The 20,395-nt window shown below is 43.0% G+C and overlaps 1 non-coding gene across 1 annotated transcript; it reads left to right on the plus strand.

The window, feature by feature from the left end:
* The first annotated feature begins 2,615 nt into the window (after window positions 1-2,615).
* Window positions 2,616-2,690, plus strand: Trnak-uuu. The gene has a single exon. It is a non-coding gene; the product is annotated as a tRNA-Lys (tRNA).
* The last annotated feature ends 17,705 nt before the right edge of the window (window positions 2,691-20,395 follow it).

Genomic DNA, 20,395 nt, shown 5'->3' on the forward strand with positions numbered 1-20,395 from the left:
TCTTGATATGAAAGCAGAATTTGTGGGTTTCAGGCGTGAGATTTTCCTTTGCTACCTACTATTTTTATCCTGTTGCGCCATATATGCGGTGTATAACGAACATTTGTGCACTTTTTCCGACGTAAAATTAAAGCTAAATGTGGATGGTGAAAAACTATGTTCGTGCTTTCACTTTGTTTTTGCTAGTTAATCTATGTTGAAAGCGACATATCTTGTGCTTATTCAATACATGACGCCCGCGGTTCGATCTTTCATATTAAAACGCACATTCAGTTTCAAGATTGGTTCATTATTATGGCACAACAAGTGTTATTGAGATTCTCATGTGAAAACAAGTTTATAGAATATTCAGGTGTTGCATACGAAATCTTATAAACGACATGGTCAGGACAAAGCTAGTCCATTGCATAGAATACAGCGCAGCATCATTTATCCCTCGTTTTACTGTCCCTGTGTTAATTAGTCCAGGCAAGAAGTAGGTGACAAATTGTTCTCTACCCTCTACAGTGCTGTTATGTTGTGTCATACGTAGTTAGATACAGAATAAAAGAACACATAGTATGGATAGTCTATGTGCAGCCAATGTCGTTATCTAGTATCGACCTTTGGTTAAAGCAAAGTGACTTAATTGTGATTCGTGGTTTTATCTTTTGTGTGTGTGTCTGTTTTTTTTGTCCATTTTGATTAATCTTTTGGTGGATATTGGTTTCCATTACGCTTAAATAAACAATCGAATCCAGAGACAAAATCAGTGAGTTACACTTGAATGTTTCATATTAATCAGTTGTACCTGAATGTCTAATACTAAGCGATTGCAACTGCACTATCATTTTTCCCCCAATGCCTTTGCCTTCTAAAATTGTAAATTTATCCTTGCAAAGCTTCGTAAGCTCATATTTTGGTTAGCTTAGTGGAACCAAGCTCTTTGAGCTACCCCTTTCTATTTCCACAAAAGCATGTCTGCATAACTGGATCGCTGCTTGGATCCTCAGTTAACAAAATGGTTCAAATGGGTCTGAGCACTATGCGACTTAACTTCTGAGGTCATCAGTCGCCTAGAGCTTAGAACTAATTAAACCTAACTAACCTAAGGAAATCACACACATCCATGCCCGAGGCAGGATTCGAACCAGCGACCGTAGCGATCACGCGGTGCCAGACTGAAGCGCCTAGAAGCGCTCGGCCACACTGGTCGGCCCTCAGTTAACAGGAAACATTCGTGGCCGTATAGTTTAAATGGATTTGTGATGTGCTCTCTACTTCTGCTGAGATATTTCACTGTTAACGACTGTGCCAGTGAGCATCCCCGAACATTACAGAAATAAATTAGTAACTCACAAAATATCTTTGCGCGAACTATGGCGCACAAATAAACCATACAACAGAAACTTAGTCACCAGCAGTAATGTCCTCCACAGGCTAAGTCCTCCACGGTGATGTAGCACTAGGGCTGTGGTGGTTCCAATAAAAAGTCTGCATACTAACATGGCGTATTCAAGTATGGCGTCTTTCAGTATTCCACCACGCTTGCAGGTAAATTCGCAACTGCAACTTTCGACTGTAGAACTTTTATGTTGAAAGTAGGATGCGACTCACGAATGATTCTGTGTATGCCTCTACATTCCTCGGACCGCAGGTCATAACACCGCGCAGATGACAACACTGGATACCTGTGATTGGGTGTCATCACCTGTTGGCTCTCCTGGCTGGAAGATACCAGAGGTGTAATTGTCGCACCTGGTTGGTGTCTGCGGAAGGTGTGGCAAAGTAGTTTCTTTGTCGAAAGTGACCTCTGTTAAACAGCCACCGATACCTGCGATTCTCACTGCCTTGTCTGCGGAGCAGAAATCAGCGATGTGGGAAGGAATGTATCTGGCAGGGGTCTCCAGAGGATCCATCATCCCTCCACCATATCCAAAGCCTCTCCGTCGTTGGCTGCTACCGTGGGTTGTGGACGACATGCATCAACTTCCTGGCCTCCTACGGTCCTTGGCTCTCTGTGTCCAGTTAGAGCTGATGACCGCCAGGCGACGGAGATGGTAGACTGGTGCTGTGTTGAAACTCATTTTTCCCCCACATGAAAGATGCAGCGGAAAAAAGACTTATAAGGGCAGGAAGGCAGGACTGCCTTGAGGCATGGTCAGATTCTAAATTAGAATTATATTAATGCCTTCAGCTGCTGACGGGCGTTAATATATATCAACGGGGACAGGTGAAATTGTGTGCCCCGACCGGGACTCGAACCCGGGATCTCCTGCTTACATGGCAGACGCTCTATCCATCTGATCCACCACGGGCACAGAGGATAGTGCGACTGCAGGGACTATCTCGCGCACGACTCCCGTGAGACCCACATTCTCACCTTGTATGTCCGAAAGAAGAGACACCATATCCATATAAGTGTATAGTTCCGGCAATACCGGCCATGACCTTCTTCTTCTGTGCGGATGCAAACATATTCCCCGAGCTCTTACGGGACTCGGAAAGAATGTCTTCCACGAATGAGTGTGTTGGGGTGGGACACTACGAATGTAGTGTGTGGACATACAAGGTGAGAATGTGGGTCTCACGGGAGCCGTGTGCGAGATAGTCCCTGCAGTCGCACTATCTTCTGTGCCCTCGGTGGCTCACGTGGATAGAGCGTCTGCCATTTAAGCAGGAGATCCCGGGTTCGAGTCCCGGTCGGGACACACATTTTCACCTGTCCCCGTTGAAAGATATCAACGCCTGTCAGCAGCTGAAGGTATTAACTCTAATTTCTTTCTAGACGGCTGCAGGTCATCAGTGGTGTCTGTTCTTTCGGACAGGTATATGGTCAGATTCTGGTGTTCTGAGATTGGCGTCTGTCTCTGTGCTGTCGCAACTGAGTCATTGACTCGAAGACCGTGGCTGCGACGGGTAGCCGCCGTTTCCCATGAAGGGAGCCAGTAACGCCCGTGTTGTTCCAGTGGCAGGGAGCAGTCCAGGACACGAGGTTCCACATCCGGCACCCGTGAAATCGTACAGCAAATGTCGAAAAATTCGCAGTTAGAGAAAAAATTTCGAGTATTTTAGGATAAAGTTGTTTACTCTATTCCGAGCAAATGGCTCAAATGGCTCTGAGCACTATGGGACTCAACTGCTGAGGTTATTAGTCCCCTAGAACTTAGAACTAGTTAAACCTAACTAACCTAAGGACATCACAAACATCCATGCCCGAGGCAGGATTCGAACCTGCGACCGTAGCGGTCTTGCGGTTCCAGACTGCAGCGCCTTTAACCGCACGGCCACTTCGGCCGGCCTATTCCGAGCAACCCCCCATAGTATGTAAGGGAAGTAAGCAAAAAAATGTGTAGTATCCTACCCACTCATCTAATATAGGGTGCCGAGGAAGGTGTTTTCTCGGATCGCTAGACAACAGTTCAAGCAAATCGTATTAATGGAGTTTATTACAGTAAGTTAAATTGACAATGCTTTGCGTATTCACAAAGGCGTGTCGCAAGCAAATAATCAATGTCCTCCGATAAATACAATTTCAATGCAAGCGAAACAAAACAGTTCATAAGCCACTTCTGAAGCGTTTGTATGACGTCTTCCACTGCGGCTGCGGCTACGCGGCGCGGCGCTTATATTCTCTTTGTGTAGATGCCACTCCTGTCATTATGTCCTCCTAGTCAGCGTACTATTGGCTGACGTCGTCTCGCAGCCCTCTCTGCTCTTCCGTCCTTCATCGTCGTGCCGGCTCTTGTCGTTACACCTGAACAAAATGTGAAGCGGATTAAGGCTCGAACCTGTAAGAATTGACGTTTGTAAGCACAGTTTTATTGCTCAACTCATTCGTGCCTGTCTCAGACAGCTCCTCACATTCTATACTCAAGTACTCACTATGACAATAGTATCATTGCCGCATTGTAAGTGATCCATGAGCACTGTCGATCCTCGTCTTCGGCGGTCGCATAGCAACCTTCTTCCTGGCGTCTCACGTGAGAAACGTGTGTGACCGGGCGCGGTGGCTTAACACTTTGCCGTCCCCACGCCTCGTACAAAATTATTCGCTTGGCGCTGGCAGCGCGAAGTCGGATTACTTGGCTTGTCGCCGGACGCTTGTCACCTTTCCGTTGTGACAAACTACAAACACATTGACTTTTGCGCGCTTTAATTATCCGGAAATCCTCTATTTCTACGTATCGTTCCACAGACTCGAATTTTCTTTTCAAGCAACTTCTCTGCAAGTTCTACACTGTTATAATAATTATCCATGCAGAGGTGATGCCACTTTCGATCAGAAGGTGTCAATAATTCCGTCACTGTTTTTGCTAAAGGCTGTCCAGCGCCGGAATATATCCTGAATGAGGAAATGTATCCCGTACTCGAATCACACAGCATCCGAATGAGTTTGCCGTATTTCCTAATTTTCGACGGATTGTAAGCTTTAAAATTTAACCGTCCACGCCACGGTATCATTCCTTCATAAACTGAGATGTTTTGACTTAGATTAAACGTTTCTTTAAACTTTTTGGAAAAATAAACAATTACGGATTGCACTTTGACAATCCAGTCGACATTATCCAGTTTATTGTAGCTGTCGGAAAAATGTAAAAGTGATATTTGTCTGAATTGGTTGCGGGACATCGTTTTGCGAAATATCGGCGTGTCTATCAACGGATTCGTTCACCAATGATCAATGATCCTTGCTTTTCTTACAGTTCCCATAAGGATAGAAAGCCCAAACCATTTTCTATGTTCGGATTCCGGAACGTCGACGAATTTGGCATTTTTTTTTTTTTTAAATCCAGTTCCCTTCTATTGCAATTTTGACTGTCGTACTTTTTGGTTTCGTTGCTAATATATTCAAATAGATCGTTCTCAATGTATAATTGTACGGTATCCTCGACGCTCTGTGTATTTTGGGAAATACGAGGGCAGTTCAATAAGTAATGCAACACATTTTTTTTCTGAAACAGGGGTTGTTTTATTCAGCATTGAAATACACCAGGTTATTCCCCAATCTTTTAGCTACACAACACTATTTTTCAACGTAATCTCCATTCAATGCTACGGCCTTACGTCACTTTGAAATGAGGGCCTGTATGCCTGCACGGTACCATTCCACTGGTCGATGTCGGAGCCAACGTCGTACTGCATCAATAACTTCTTCATCATCCGCGTAGTGCCTCCCACGGATTGCGTCCTTCATTGGACCAAACATATGGAAATCCGACGGTGCGAGATCGGGGCTGTAGGGTGCATGGGGAAGAACAGTCCACTGAAGTTTTGTGAGCTCCTCTCGGGTGCGAAGACTTGTGTGAGGTTGTCATGAAGAAGGAGAAGTTCGTTCAGATTTTTGTGCCTACAAACACGCTGAAGTTGTTTCTTCAATTTCTGAAGAGTAGCACAATACACTTCAGAGTTGATCGTTTGACCATTGGGAAGGACATCGAACAGAATAACCCCTTCAGCGTCCCAGAAGACTGTAACCATGACATTACCGGCTGAGGGTATGGCTTTAAACTTTTTCTTGGTAGGGGAGTGGGTGTGGCGCCACTCCATTGATTGCCGTTTTGTTTCAGGTTCGAAGTGATGAACCCATGTTTCATCGCCTGTAACAATCTTTGACAAGAAATTGTCACCCTCAGCCACATGACGAGCAAGCAATTTCGCACAGATAGTTCTCCTTTGCTCTTTATGGTGTTCGGTTAGACAACGAGGGACCCAGCGGGAACAAACCTTTGAATATCCCAACTGGTGAACAATTGTGACAGCACTACCAACAGAGATGTCAAGTTGAGCACTGAGTTGTTTGATGGTGATCCGTCGATCATCTCGAACGAGTGTGTTCGCACGCTCCGCCATTGCAGGAGTCACAGCTGTGCACGGCCGGCCCGCACGCGGAAGATCAGACAGTCTTGCTTGACCTTGCGGCGATGATGACACACGCTTTGCCCAACGACTCACCGTGCTTTTGTCCACTGCCAGATCACTGTAGACATTCTGCAAGCGCCTATGAATATCTGAGATGCCCTGGTTTTCCGCCAAAAGAAACTCGATCACTGCTCGTTGTTTGCAACGCACATCCGTTACAGACGTAATTTTAACAGCTCCGTACAGCGCTGCCACCTGTCGGAAGTCAATGAAACTATACGAGACGAAGCGGGAATGTTTGAAAATATTCCACAAGAAATTTCCGGTTTTTTCAACCAAAATTGGGCGAGAAAAAAAATGTGTTGCATTACTTATTGAACTGCCCTCGTATGTCTGGACCCGGGGATCCTTCAAATTTATTATTGGTCCTCAGCAAATAATAGTCTGCTTCTTCGTCTGATTCATCCGAATCAGTTGGCAACCATAGCCGAATTCTTCCTGGACCTATTTCACTATCTTCCTATTATTTTGCTTCACTTTCATTTTTTGGATATTCAGTGTCTTCTTCCCAATCGCCCAAGTCGTCCGGAACGTCAGACAAGACGTCCGCGCATTTATCGTAAATAATCCTATTGTCTCTTTCGTCCGCCATGATGAAAGGGCACAAGTACCCATAAAAACAAAACACTTGTTGACGTGTGTAACTTATTGTTACCTAAACAAAACACCAACAGAATGTAAAAGATACTAACGTGCTGTTGCCGGCCACTGAGAAATACTATGCACACGACATCACTGTGGCGTCTGGTCAATGCTGGCTTAGCAACTGGCTCGTCACAATACGCCAGTCACTACTCTTGATGAACTGTGGTATCGTGTTGAAACTGCATGGGCAGCTGTACCTGTGCACGCCGTCCAAGTTCTGTTTGACTCAAATGCCCAGGCGTATCAAGGCCGTTATTACGGCCAGAGGTGGTTGTTCTGGATACTGATTTCTCAGGATCTATACACTCAAACTGCGTGAAAATGTAATCACGTGTCAGTTCCAGTATAAAATATTTGTCCAATGAATACCCGTTTATCATCTGCATTTCTTCTTGGTGTAGCAATTTTAATGGCCAGTGGTATATACATACGCAGCAAGCATGCCATGCACCCGTGACAGTACCACTACATTAGATAGAACGCTGTCTAGGACTCACCCTCTCACTGACTGTGCAGACGCTGCTACAGTGAAAAAATAAATCACTAAATTCCAAACAAAGTTCGTAACCAGACGAATTTTCGCAGATCCATGAACGTTCACTTACTGTTAAATCAATGCTCCCGCTCACTCTAATGGCTGATCAATAAAATTATAGTCCGCATCTCGTGGTCGTGCGGTAGCGTTCTCGCTTCCCACGCCCGGGTTCCCGGGTTCGATTCCCGGCGGTGTCAGGGATTTTCTCTGCCTCGTGATGGCTGGGTGTTGTGTGCTGTCCTTAGGTTAGTTAGGTTTAAGTAGTTCTAAGTTCTAGGTGACTGATGACCACAGATGTTAAGTCCCATAGTGCTCAGAGCCATTTGAACCAATAAAATTATAGATTAAACAACTACACCATCTGGCCAGTTGTTGATGAACATTGCTGTATAATGCGGGACAGTGCGCTACATTTCAAAAGAGGCAGATCCACCAGTATAAAGGAAGGCAGGGAGTGTCTTTTTTTTTCAGCAGAAAGCAGTTACAGCAGAATTGCTCGGTCAGGAGATCTCAGTGACTTCCAACGTAGACTAGTCATTGGTTGTCACACAAATTCACCAGGGACATTTTAACCCTTGTAAAGCTGGCAAAGTCAACTACGGATGGTGCGATTGTGAGGCGAAAACGTGAAGGAACAATCACAGTTAAACCAACACCAGGCGGACCTGGTGTATTGAAGAACATGGACGATAGAGAATGGATGTAAAAAATCGCATAAATTCAGTGGGAACAATCACTCATGAATTCCAACGTACTGATAGCAGTCCAGCTACACTATGTGATCAAATGTATATGGACACATGGCGCCCTACATCGGTAATGCTGGAATTCAATATGGTACTGGCCTACCCTTAGTCTTAATGACAACTTCCACTCTCGTAGGCACACGTTCAATAAGGTTCTGGAAGGTTTCTTGGGAAATGGCAGCCCATTCACTTCACTGAGGAGAGGTATCGATGTCGATGGGTGAGGCCTGGCGTTACAAAGCATCCCAAAGATGTTCTATAGGATTCAGTTCAGGACTCTTTGCAGGCCAGTCCATTACAGGGATGTTATTGTCGTGTAACCACTCTGCCACAGGCCGTGTTGAAAGACGCAATCGCCATCCCCGAATTGCTCATCAACAATGGGAAGCAATACGGTGCTTAAAACATCAATGTAGGCCTGTGCTGTGATAGTGCCACGTAAAACAACAAGGGGTCCAAGCCCCGCCCATGAATAACACGACCACAGCATAACACCACCGCCTAAGAATTTTACTGTTTGCACTACACGTATGACACAAGTGACACCCAATCATCTGATCATGTTCGAAGTCCGTGAGTTTCGCGGAGCGCCCCATTCTGCTTTCTCACGATGTGTAATGACTACTGAGGTCGTTGATATGAAGTTTCCAGCAGTAGGTTGCAGCACAGTGCACGTAATATTGGAAAGGTATGTTTTTGTGTGTGTCCGGATACTTTTGATCACACAGTGTATATTATGTAAAGAATGATAATACAATAGTTATCACCAACTTCCAGCCACATTTATGTCTCTGTCTACAATTTACAGGAGATGAAAAAGATCTTCAGATATTGCAAAAAATGTACAAGAAACTACAAATAGCTCAATATGAAGAACTCGAGATGTCCATGAATGACACAAAATACTGCAATAGATCGACGAATGTCAAGGCAGAAAGCATGAAAGCGATGTTTTCCAAATACTGCACCTCAGAAGAATGCTTATTTCGTTAACAGCTAAAATACTGTGGAATTTCTTGAGATTTCTCTTCAATAAAAATTATTCTGCATTAAAAGCTGCCAATTTCTGTTAGAAAAATTTACTGAGTAGTGATACAGTGACAGGGAACTACTTCAGTGCGAGGTCACGAAAGGTCGATGATGTTTACGGCATTCGACGCCCCACATGTTGTCTACCACCCAACCACAATACTGACTGCTAATGGCAACAGGGGGCGCACTGAAGGAATCCAATGGTGGGCACAATGTGAGGTTGCTGAGCTTAATTTAGCTGCTTGGTCGGCGAGTAACTCACAACAGTGCTACAACGCTAGAGGTGCTGATGCAAAGCAATGGCAACGATAAACAAAGCAAGTATTGCGTTATAACTACTACAACAGTTGCCGAAGTTGAGATTTCCTCAGAAAGGAACCCAAGGAATTTCAGAATTTTGAAGAATGGTAAAGAAGTGTCATATGAAATATTAGCGTTTCCCCAAGATCAATCTGCGGAATGTGCGGTGTCGTATAGGCTGTTTAGCAAGAGTAATAGAAGGCAGATTTCAGACTACCTAACAGATCAAAACGAAAATTTCTGTTCCGACACTGACAATGTTGAGTGTTTATGGAAAAAGTTCAAGGCAATCGTAAAATGCGTTTTAGACAGGTACGTGCCGAGTAAAACTGTGAGGGACGGGAAAAACCCACCGTGGTACAACAACAAAGTTAGGAAACTACTGCGAAAGCAAAGAGAGCTCCACTCCAAGTTTAAACGCAGCCAAAACCTCTCAGACAAACAGAAGCTAAACGATGTCAAAGTTAGCGTAAGGAGGGCTATGCGTGAAGCGTTCAGTGAATTCGAAAGTAAAATTCTATGTACCGACTTGACAGAAAATCCTAGGAAGTTCTGGTCTTACGTTAAATCAGTAAGTGGCTCGAAACAGCATATCCAGACACTACGGGATGATGATGGCATTGAAACAGAGGATGACACGCGTAAAGCTGAAATACTAAACACCTTTTTCCAAAGCTGTTTCACAGAGGAAGACCGCACAGCAGTTCCTTCTCTAAATCCTCGCACAAACGAAAAAATGGCTGACATCGAAATAAGTATCCAAGGAATAGAAAATCAACTGGAATCACTCAATACAGGGAAGTCCACTGGACCTGGCGGGATACCAATTCGATTCTACACAGAGTACGCGAAAGAACTTGCCCCCCTTCTAACAGCCGTGTACCGCAAGTCTCTAGAGGAACGGAGGGTTCCAAATGATTGGAAAAGAGCACAGATAGTCCCAGTCTTCAAGAAGAGTCGTCGAGCAGATGCGCAAAACTATAGACCTATATCTCTGACGTCGATCTGTTGTAGAATTTTAGAATATGTTTTTTGCTCGAGTATCATGTCGTTTTTGGAAACCCAGAATCTACTATGTAGGAATCAACATGGATTCCTGAAACAGCGATCGTGTGAGACCCAACTCACTTTATTTGTTCATGAGACCCAGAAAATATTAGATACAGGCTCCCAGGTAGATGCTATTTTTCTTGACTTCCGGAAGGCGTTCGATACAGTTCCGCACTGTCGCCTGATAAACAAAGTAAGAGCCTACGGAATATCAGACCAGCTGTGTGGCTGGATTGAAGAGTTTTTAGCAAACAGAACACACCATGTTGTTATCAATGGAGAGACGTCTACAGACGTTAAAGTAACCTCTGGCGTGCCACAGGGGAGTGTTATGGGACCATTGCTTTTCACAATATATATAAATGACCTAGTAGATAGTTTCGGAAGTTCCATGCGGCTTTTCGCGGATGATGCTGTAGTATACAGAGAAGTTGCAGCATTAGGAAATTGTAGCGAAATGCAGGAAGATCTGCAGCGGATAGGCACTTGGTGCAGGGAGTGGCAACTGACCCTTAACATAGACAAATGTAATGTATTGCGAATACATAGAAAGAAGGATCCTTTATTGTATGATTATATGATAGCGGAACAAACACTGGTAGCAGTTACTTCTGTAAAATATCTGGGAGTATGCGTGCGGAATGATTTGAAGTGGAATGATCATATAAAATTAATTGTTGGTAAGGTGGGTACCAGGTTGAGATTCATTGGGAGAGTGCTTGGAAAATGTAGTCCATCAACAAAGGAGGTGGCTTACAAAACACTCGTTCGACCTATACTTGAGTATTGCTCATCAGTGTGGGATCCGTACCAGATCGGTTTGACGGAGGAGATAGAGAAGATCCAAAGAAGAGCGGCGCGTTTCGTCACAGGGTTATTTGGTAACCGTGATAGCGTTACGGAGATGTTTAATAAACTCAAGTGGCAGACTCTGCAAGAGAGGCGCACTGCATCGCGGTGTAGCTTGCTCGCCAGGTTTCGAGAGGGTGCGTTTCTGGATGAGGTATCGAATATATTGCTTCCCCCTACTTATACCTCCCGAGGAGATCACGAATGTAAAATTAGAGAGATTAGAGCGCGCACGGAGGCTTTCAGACAGTCGTTCTTCCCGCGAACCATACGCGACTGGAACAGGAAAGGGAGGTAATGACAGTGGCACGTAAAGTGCCCTCCGCCACACACCGTTGGGTGGCTTGCGGAGTATAAATGTAGATGTAGATGTAGATGCAGATGTGCGGACAGTGTACATGAGGAGTACAGTAATGATGATACGTGCGTAACAAGTCAAAGTGATTCTGAAACAGGTGTCGAGCCATGTAGTTTATCATCCTTGTCGGACAGGGAACCACAAATTCTGTCTCCAACGAAACACAGTAAAGGACATTGTTGACCAAGAAATGAGCGAAATCATATTAAGTACAAGGAAGGTCATCCACAGCATAGTAAAAAAACAGTCGTGAAGAGATTTCTTAAGTCCGCAGCAATATGATCGTGTAGTGCATAACATGAATACGGATATTCCAGGGAAGACAATGCGCACTTTTTACGAAAACTGGTTTTTGCGCGTTTCAAGTATGCTCGATACAGTTTACATGATGGCCGTGGCAGTTACCTACTACGTTATGCAGATCAAATCGCCCGACATAGATTACAGGGATGTCAAAGGAAGCAATAGATGGTTGTCAAGCTTCAAACAGTGCTACAGAACTGGAAGACGTAAGATAACGACATTTCAGGCAAAGCGTCATCTTGATGATGAACATCAAATTTCGGAATAGGCCATACAATTTGTAGATGAGATAAACTTAGGTAAGGAGTATGTTTTCATCTCTGACCATTCGCGATTTGAAGAACAAATGCACCTGAAAGGAACTCAGAAAAAGAGAGATACCAAGAGAATTACGAAGAGAACAATTAACATCAACACATTCTTATACAACTGTGCCGACTGTTAATCTGGATGGTAAGTTGACTGGAAATTTATTCCGTAAGCTGTGAGAAGTTGGAGGTGCTCTGCCCCTTATGATGCTTTCTTGTGCTCGTGATCTTGCAAGGGCAGTAGGGAATATTTACGTCACAGCAAGCAAGAGTGTGAAAATGGGCGTAAGACAACCATAACTACGGTATGAGAACTGCTTTTGGCCAACAGCTGGTCAATATAACCTATTTTTGCTTTACTCCTGGTCTGCATATACAAATCATACTCATTTAGAGCAAACTACCCCTCGTGAAAGGTGTGTGACATTGCAGTTTGGACAAATTCAGCCTCTATATGTTTTTCTGTGCCTATGAAACGGATTATCGCACTATCTTAAAGGACAGCCAGTTTCACGATTAGCTCCACCAAGGACCCTTTAGCATTCGGTTGCATGCCATCACAGTCCATCATTTCTCAACACACCATTACACCAATATGATTTTATACGTATTTTTTTTTTTGAGAGTGGATACCTAGCTGAAAGTCCTGTTCAGTTTGTAACTCCCAAGAAGTTTGCCTTCTATCTTGGTGCTGTGTACCTTTTTGATCACTGTGGGGCGTTATTTTTTCATTTGCTGTTCATGATGCAAGTTAATGGTTTTTTTTGAACATTTATCCAATATCGATGATGTCCATTTTCCAATATCCCACAAAAGGTTCATCTCTGCACCTCTCAGATCCTCATCTTCTATCGCCTTCCTGATGCAAACAGTGAGTCATTAGCAGATGATAATTTTCCCATCATAATTGTTAACACAACGTTTTTAAATGTGCCTTACTAAAGACTGAACTTGCAACCTCGCACTCATGGGGCTACTTGCGAGGTGTGAGAAGTCGTGGGACACCTCCTAATATCATGTGCAGTAACTCGACATGGAATGGAATCAAGTTGCTGAAAATCTCCTGAAGAAATACTGGGACATGCTGCAGCTATCCATAATTGTGAAAATATAGCTGGTGCAGCACTTTGTGCATGAACTGACAGCCTTGGGGTAAAGAGAGTTCTTTGCCACTTTGTTTGTACAGGTTGCATACATTCATGCCAATTGATTTGTGACCCGCTGGGCATAATCCATCCTTCTGAGAAATCCTCCCACCCTCCCTTTCTTCCTCTCCCCTCTGGGAAAAGGGATATGTCCCCACATCTACTCCAACCCTCCTCCCCTCCTCTCCTATTTACCTTCCGCTCTTCCACCTGAAACTGAAAGAAAACAGTCTGTGCTGAGCTGTTGGCACGTAAGAGTCTCATGACGTGGAATGAAAATCAATGTCAATTATATTGCGCAGAACATAATAATATATTGTTTATTTGTAAAATTTAGTACCCATATTCTTTATTTCATCAGTCTGCAAGAGACAGTGCTCCTCTCCTCACCCCTCCCCCACTTGTGAGTTGGTGGGAAAGAGACTCAGTCTGAGCTGATGGAGGGGAAGAATCTAAGGTGTTATCTTTATTTATTTTTATTGAGAGTGTTGTCCTACTGCTAAATTGTCCTACAGTTGCCTCCCCATCCCGACTAGTGAAATGATGGAAAAAAGACTCACTCTGTGTTGAGCTACTGGACTGGGAGGGTCTCATGACACGAAATAGGCAGTAAATTCGAGTAATATATTGTTTATTTACTTAAGCATTAATTTAATCAATTAATTAAATTGGTTGGAAATGCTGGGCAATGGTTCTCTTTATGTCTCAGACGAAATAGCTCATTCTTGTGACATCACAGAACAAAGTGGGAGCTGGCACAATTGCGATATCAAAAATGGCGGCATATAGTCTGTTTGGACTACCCTATCAAATTAATTGTGTAACACAGAAGACAAGGTAGGGAAGAAAGCTCTAGAAGGTGCAGGGTAAATAGATCACTTAAAACACTCACCACCACTTTATGATGATTCTTCTTCATAATAAAACATACATGAGGTCTTCAACACTTGGGAATCTCTCTCTCTCTCTCTCTCTCTCTCTCTCTCTCTCTCTCTCTCTCTCTCTCACACACACACACACACACACACACACACACACATTCAGGACTTAATCTCAGCATTCCTTTTATTTTACCCCCACATGCTGTTCGATAGTGGACCAGCTATGGTACTGTATTCCATCTAGAGCAGAGTATATCCATATGTGTAGTACAGATATGTGTAGTGCGATTTATTTATTTAGAAGCAAACCCAGTACCGATGTGTTTATTTAGCTACCGTATATCGATTGTCAATTAACCAACAGGTACAATCCAGATCAAATCAGTGTCAATACTGCCTCCAGCAACAGAAATCATCTTGGAACCTCTTATACCTCGACCCCAGTTGTAGTAAAACAGTCTCTAGGGATTTGCAGTCACCTCTTACATCATCACATCTTAATGGGTAGATCACCACCCACCCCCCTCTTAAAAATCAATGCAAATGAATTTGAGCCAGACACATTCTTCTACTTTAGCTCACCAACTTGCCATAAGAGTCCAGCAAGCGAATCCGAACCTGAGATATGAACTCTGTTTCATATGCTTACTGCTAGGCATTTTGTGGCAGTTAACTCTTTAAATGATAGTGAACGGGATTTGTAGTTCCGTTGATGTGCAATAGATTTGGTTAGGTCCAGGTCAACTACTAACTCCACCACAGTCCTTCCAGTCTGCTTGCAGACAATTCAATCACCGTCACACACCTAAAACAAAATCAATGCAAGTGACTGTACAGTGCATAGTGGAGGGTTGATCGCAATAGTGTTATCGATCTCCCATCCATCCAAATCTCACATGCTGATTGACTAAATATACTTCCATACCTCCCTAAGCTACCCCTTTCTCTCTGGGAGAAGTACATCGTCTTTCCCAGAGATTTTTTTTTTTCCTGTAACTTATTCGAATGGAGTATGCCAATCTATACAATCCTAGCATCATTCAAATGATTCTTTTGCTTTGCAGATCAGTCACATAACAAGAGCAGATGCGGGTTCACAGGACTGATAGGCAACGACTATGCAATGTCAAGCTGTCGTATCGATGTTACTGTTCTTGCATACATATCGTTTAACCACGAATGGGATTATGCATGTTAGTGTCGGGGTAGCAGCTGATAGTGGCCTCAAAGTTATAGCGGAAATTGAGAATGTATAGTGAGGCACAAAGGTGGGGCTCGTTCAAACAGAGTGGGTGAAGCTGTGGAGCAAACAGATGTTAATACCAAAGGACAGTTGATGGCTGAATACGACACATTCTGTCACGGTATTCCTGTTGTAGAGAAATGTAGGACAAGGATGGGTTGTCAGGATGCAACGTATTAAAACTCGTCCGAGTTTCACAAGTGATTTATTAACTCCAAATACAGTGCTCCCATTCCTCTAGGTCTGAGTCAGTGGGTCCTGCAATGCTGAGGAAACCACTTTGCTATCTGCGAAACGGCTTGGTGCAGAATGACTGCCTCAGCGAAACGTGCAGCGCCCTGCTGCGTGTCAGCCTTGTACGCCCGTGGAGCTGTGACGACATCAGGATGCAGTCAACTCAGCGGCCTATGCCCCTGGCACCTCAGCACCACCCACTGGGAGATACAAGGCGGCCCGTGGCTTGCTTCCTCGCTGGAGTGGCTATGATTGTGGCGATAACAAGCACCTGCTATCTGGCGTCCAAATCTGCGGCCCTCACCTCGGGATGCCTCCGGCATGTGTTAGGAGCCAACAAGACTGACCACAGTAGCGAGCCGTGGCGTGGCGTTGCCCGCCGCTGGCTGGCTGTGAACCCCGCGTTAGCCTCAGAGGGTCAAACCAGCGATCTGCCATGGACTAGAACACTGGTGCCCCATTCGCTGCTGCGTGTGGCAAGTGGTGTGACATGCCCCGCCATCCAGGAGAGCTGTCACACTTGAATGCCTTGTTAGTGAACTGGCGCCTCTTTATATGTGACTGTGCACCCCTGTTTTGCTAATGCGCCACTCAGAGTCATGTACTCATAACACCTGGGTTGGGCCAGTGGGCCCCTTCTGCCTGTAACTTGCGCCATGCAGACCGCTGCGTCTACTCTTTTCAGTGGGTCTATGGCCTCGTGGCCTCCATTCTATTTTACAACCGCAGGTAGTGTCAACAGACCCACACCTGGCTGTAACTTGTGCGCTCTCAAATGTTGCACTGAAGCTAACCTTTTCCCATCTTAAATGGTGGCTCCACTACACTGTCTTCCACAGCAGCAGTGTCAATGCATCGGTACTTACTGCACTTTGTGTTGCTACATTAAAATTAACAAATCGAGAGGCATCACTGGGCGTATTTCTAAATCAGCAAAATGCTGTAAACACACATGGCCTGCAGAAAGTGGTATGTGCTGCAGTGGAGCGAGAGAATCATGGAATCAATACTATACATAAGAACAATCTTCACAAGGATTTAAAGTCACTTACTCTTGTACAAAGAGGTGCGCATAATTCAGGAACACACATTTTCAATAACTTGCCAGCAGCCATAAAAAGCTTAACAACCAATGAAATGCAGTTTAAGAGAAGCCTAAAGAATTTACCACTCCATTGATGAATTTTTCAGTAGAACCAACTGATATATATATATATATATATATATATATATATATATATATATATATATATATATGATCTTCATTATATATATATATATATATATATATATATATATTTATTTATTTATTTATATATATATATAATCTAACTTCTGCACCATTTCAATGCAGTAATCTTTTCATTGTAAATAAGCATTGTAGTAGTTCTATTATATGTTTATTACCTTATAAATTAAAAAAAACATTTTTTATTTTAAATTCAGTGCATTAATGGGATCTTAGTAAATGAATGTTTGTAAAATGATTATTTCGTATAGTGTTCATTTAAAAAATGACGATCATTCCACTTGGGACCTGTGAAAGGTTCATTATCTTATCTGTTTCAGTTGTAAATATTTGTCATATAATATTGTTTTTCTGACATGTTCTACATCCTGGAAGTCCTCCTCAATTACTATTACTATTACTATGGATCAATTGGAATGAAAGTAAACCTAATCTAATCTAAGGACATCCGTGATATTATTTTGCATAAGGTAGTGGGAATATTGAGAGGGAGACATGCTGTTCATTATTTCGGTCACTCAGTCATTCTGACATCAATGAAAGTTCATTGCAAGGTGGTATACCTACTCAAACAGGTTTTGCATGCAATAAATAAGGAAATTAAAGCACACATGTCAGTCAGTGCTGTATAAGTAGTGATGCTGTGCATAGTTTTCCATCTCACCATGAACAAATCTCCCATAAAAACTAGAGTTTTCCATGCCATATATGCGCATTTTGAATCCATCTTTATTTTGAAAAATCTGCTTACGATGAAAATACTGCCTATGCAGCGATGCAGTCGAGTCAGATATCTGTAACAAAGTTACCAAACGTTTGTCAGGGCTATTTAAATGAAGTGATGCTGGATATTGTCATGCTTCTCAACATTATCAGATGTGCTGTTAAAGGTACATATTTGCATATAGATGCTCTTCTGATTTCGAAATGTAATTTGCTTGTAAAGAAAAAACCGGCCAGTGATCCAGTGGTGCAATGGAATGAGATGCATTTAACTTAATCTCCAAACATCTGCAGGGCTATTTAAGTACAGTTATGCTACATGTGGTACTCCCTCCCACCATTAACAAACGTCCCTTTGAAACTAGTGTTCCATGTGCCTAGACTCCTTTCTAATTTCGAAATGTAATTTGCCTATGAAGGAAAAATGTACACACTAATCCTATGGTGCACTGGAATGAGACACATGTTAACATAGGACCCAAACGACTGTCAGGGCTGCTTAAGTGAAGTGGTGCTGTGTAGGGTACTCCTTCCCAACAAATGTTTCATAAACTCCACAGTCTCCTGCACCATACACACCCCATACTGATTTCTGAAATGTACTCCTGTATTGCTGTCATTTAGATGGGATCAAAGTCTAACAGTCCATCTCCACAGTTATAAATCAGTGGAGGAAGCTTTAAACATTTCTCCTAAACGTTATGTATTAGTACATAGTACGTGGACCCATAATTTTGTTGTCAGTAATAGAAAGCCTTTGCAGTAGCACAGGCTGATGGTTCATTTCAACTTCAACCAGTTCTGCTTTAGATGGATTTTTTTATATTACTGCTGCGTCCATATGAAATACTCCTAACATATACCATATGATCCTGACTGTGGAATAAGGTGCAATGTTTCTAGGGTGCATAGATGTCCGGCTGTTAAAGTACTGATATATGACATCATCCTTCCAGCATATAATGTGTACATTACGAAAATTAACACCTTCAACCGCCAATTCCGATTTCATCTGCTGTGCAATGCTTTATGCTAAAGTAGTATAATGCATGGCGGTAGGCAGCACCCAGAGTTTCTTTTTGTCCCTGTAATCTAGTCGCTACTAAGTTAGTGGAGTATACATGTAGCAAAGCACTTGCTACCAGATCATATGGAACTCTGTAGCACAGATGTTAACAACAGTAGTTTGCTAGAGAACGAAATGAAGTTTTCTTTAAACCCTATGGAAGACCGCATACACTGATAGAACAGTGGTGTTGTATGTCAGTTTAATGCTTCAAGACCAGAAAAATCATGATTGTTCAACACAGGGTAGGAGCTGTTAATATCACAAGGTAATCATAGCTACTGTATTAAGAGCAGACCTAAGTGTGATAGATGTAGGAAAATACAAGAAAGATCGCATGTTAACGATAATACCTTACTCTACTACATTTTGTGTTAAAGCATAGCCCACACGTCACACAATGAATTGCATAACGATGCTGATTCAAGAGATGAATGACAGAGTATCTCCATTTTGCGCTTGTTACAAGTATCATTCAAAACAAACAGTTCTACCCACTCATATATCTCCACAACACCCTCAGATATCCATTACGTTATAGAACGACCTGCTTTCAAATCTCCCTTTATATACAGCCTACTATAAAGATGGAAAATGCTGACACTTCTGCTCACGTGATCATGACGTCATTTCTGGCCACGTATTCTACATTTGCTTGTGAATGTAGTGCAGTCATCAACACATAGCGCAACTGGGCTATTTTTCCGATTGTATTTTTTTAAATTTAATTACTTGATTTGGAAAATGTGTGTGATTCTCAAACTTTGAAGACCTCATATATGTTTTATTATTAATAATCATAAGGTAGCGGAATGTGTTTCAGCTAATTTATTTGACTTACACCTACCACAACTTTGTCCCTACCTTGTCTCTTTCAAGTTGTTAAACAATTAATTGGCTAGGGTAGTGCAAACGAACTACATCCTATCATTTTTGATTTCACAATTGTGCCTGTTCCTCCTTTGTCCTGCGACATCATAGGAGCGGGGTATTTTGCCCGCCCAAATAAAGAAAACGATAGCCCAGCATTTCTCACCGATTTAATAAATTAATTTAATTAAAGTTTTAAACAATGAAAAATATATTGCTCGAATTTACTACCCATTTCATGTCATGAGATCCTCGCACTTTGGCAGCTCAACACAGGTAGAGTCTTTCCCACCAGTTCACAAGTGGGGATGGGCAGACAGCTGCTGGACAATCAAGCAGCAGGATAAGACACTCAAAAATTTACATAGTAAATAAATAAAGACAGTACCTCACATCCTGCCTCTCCAGCAGCTCATAAAAGACTAATTCTTTATTCCCACCAATTCACAAGTGGAAGAGGAGAGGAGAGGAGCCTGATCTCCCACAAACTGATTAAATAAAGAAAAAACAATCTGAATTTTATAAATAGATAGTACATTATTATGTCCAGTGCAATGCAGCTGAAATTGATTTGAATTTCGTCATGAGCTTCTTCCACATCAACAGCTCAACACAGACTGAGCATTTCCTGGCAATTTCGAGATGGGAGAGGAGGAGTGAGGAGGAGGGAGCAGAGGGGAGGATTGGTGGGGCAGCTGGGAATATCCCAGGAGGGGAAAGAGTGGTTCAGAAGTGAACTGTGACGGAGGTGAAGAAATAAGTGACCCAGGATTGGCATCCATTTTCCCTAAGAGATGAGGGAGGAAGAGGGGCGAAGAGTGGGTGGTTTCTCAGAAGGGTGGATTATCGACAGGGGTTCGTAAATCAAACCCCAGGGGTCAAAAATCAGTTATCATAACAACATGTTGAGGGGAATGGTGGTAATAGCACAGATAATAGGGCAGACCAGCCAGCCTG

Source organism: Schistocerca americana, chromosome 1, assembly GCF_021461395.2.
Source record: "Schistocerca americana isolate TAMUIC-IGC-003095 chromosome 1, iqSchAmer2.1, whole genome shotgun sequence".
NCBI classification, from domain to species: Eukaryota; Metazoa; Arthropoda; class Insecta; order Orthoptera; family Acrididae; genus Schistocerca; species Schistocerca americana.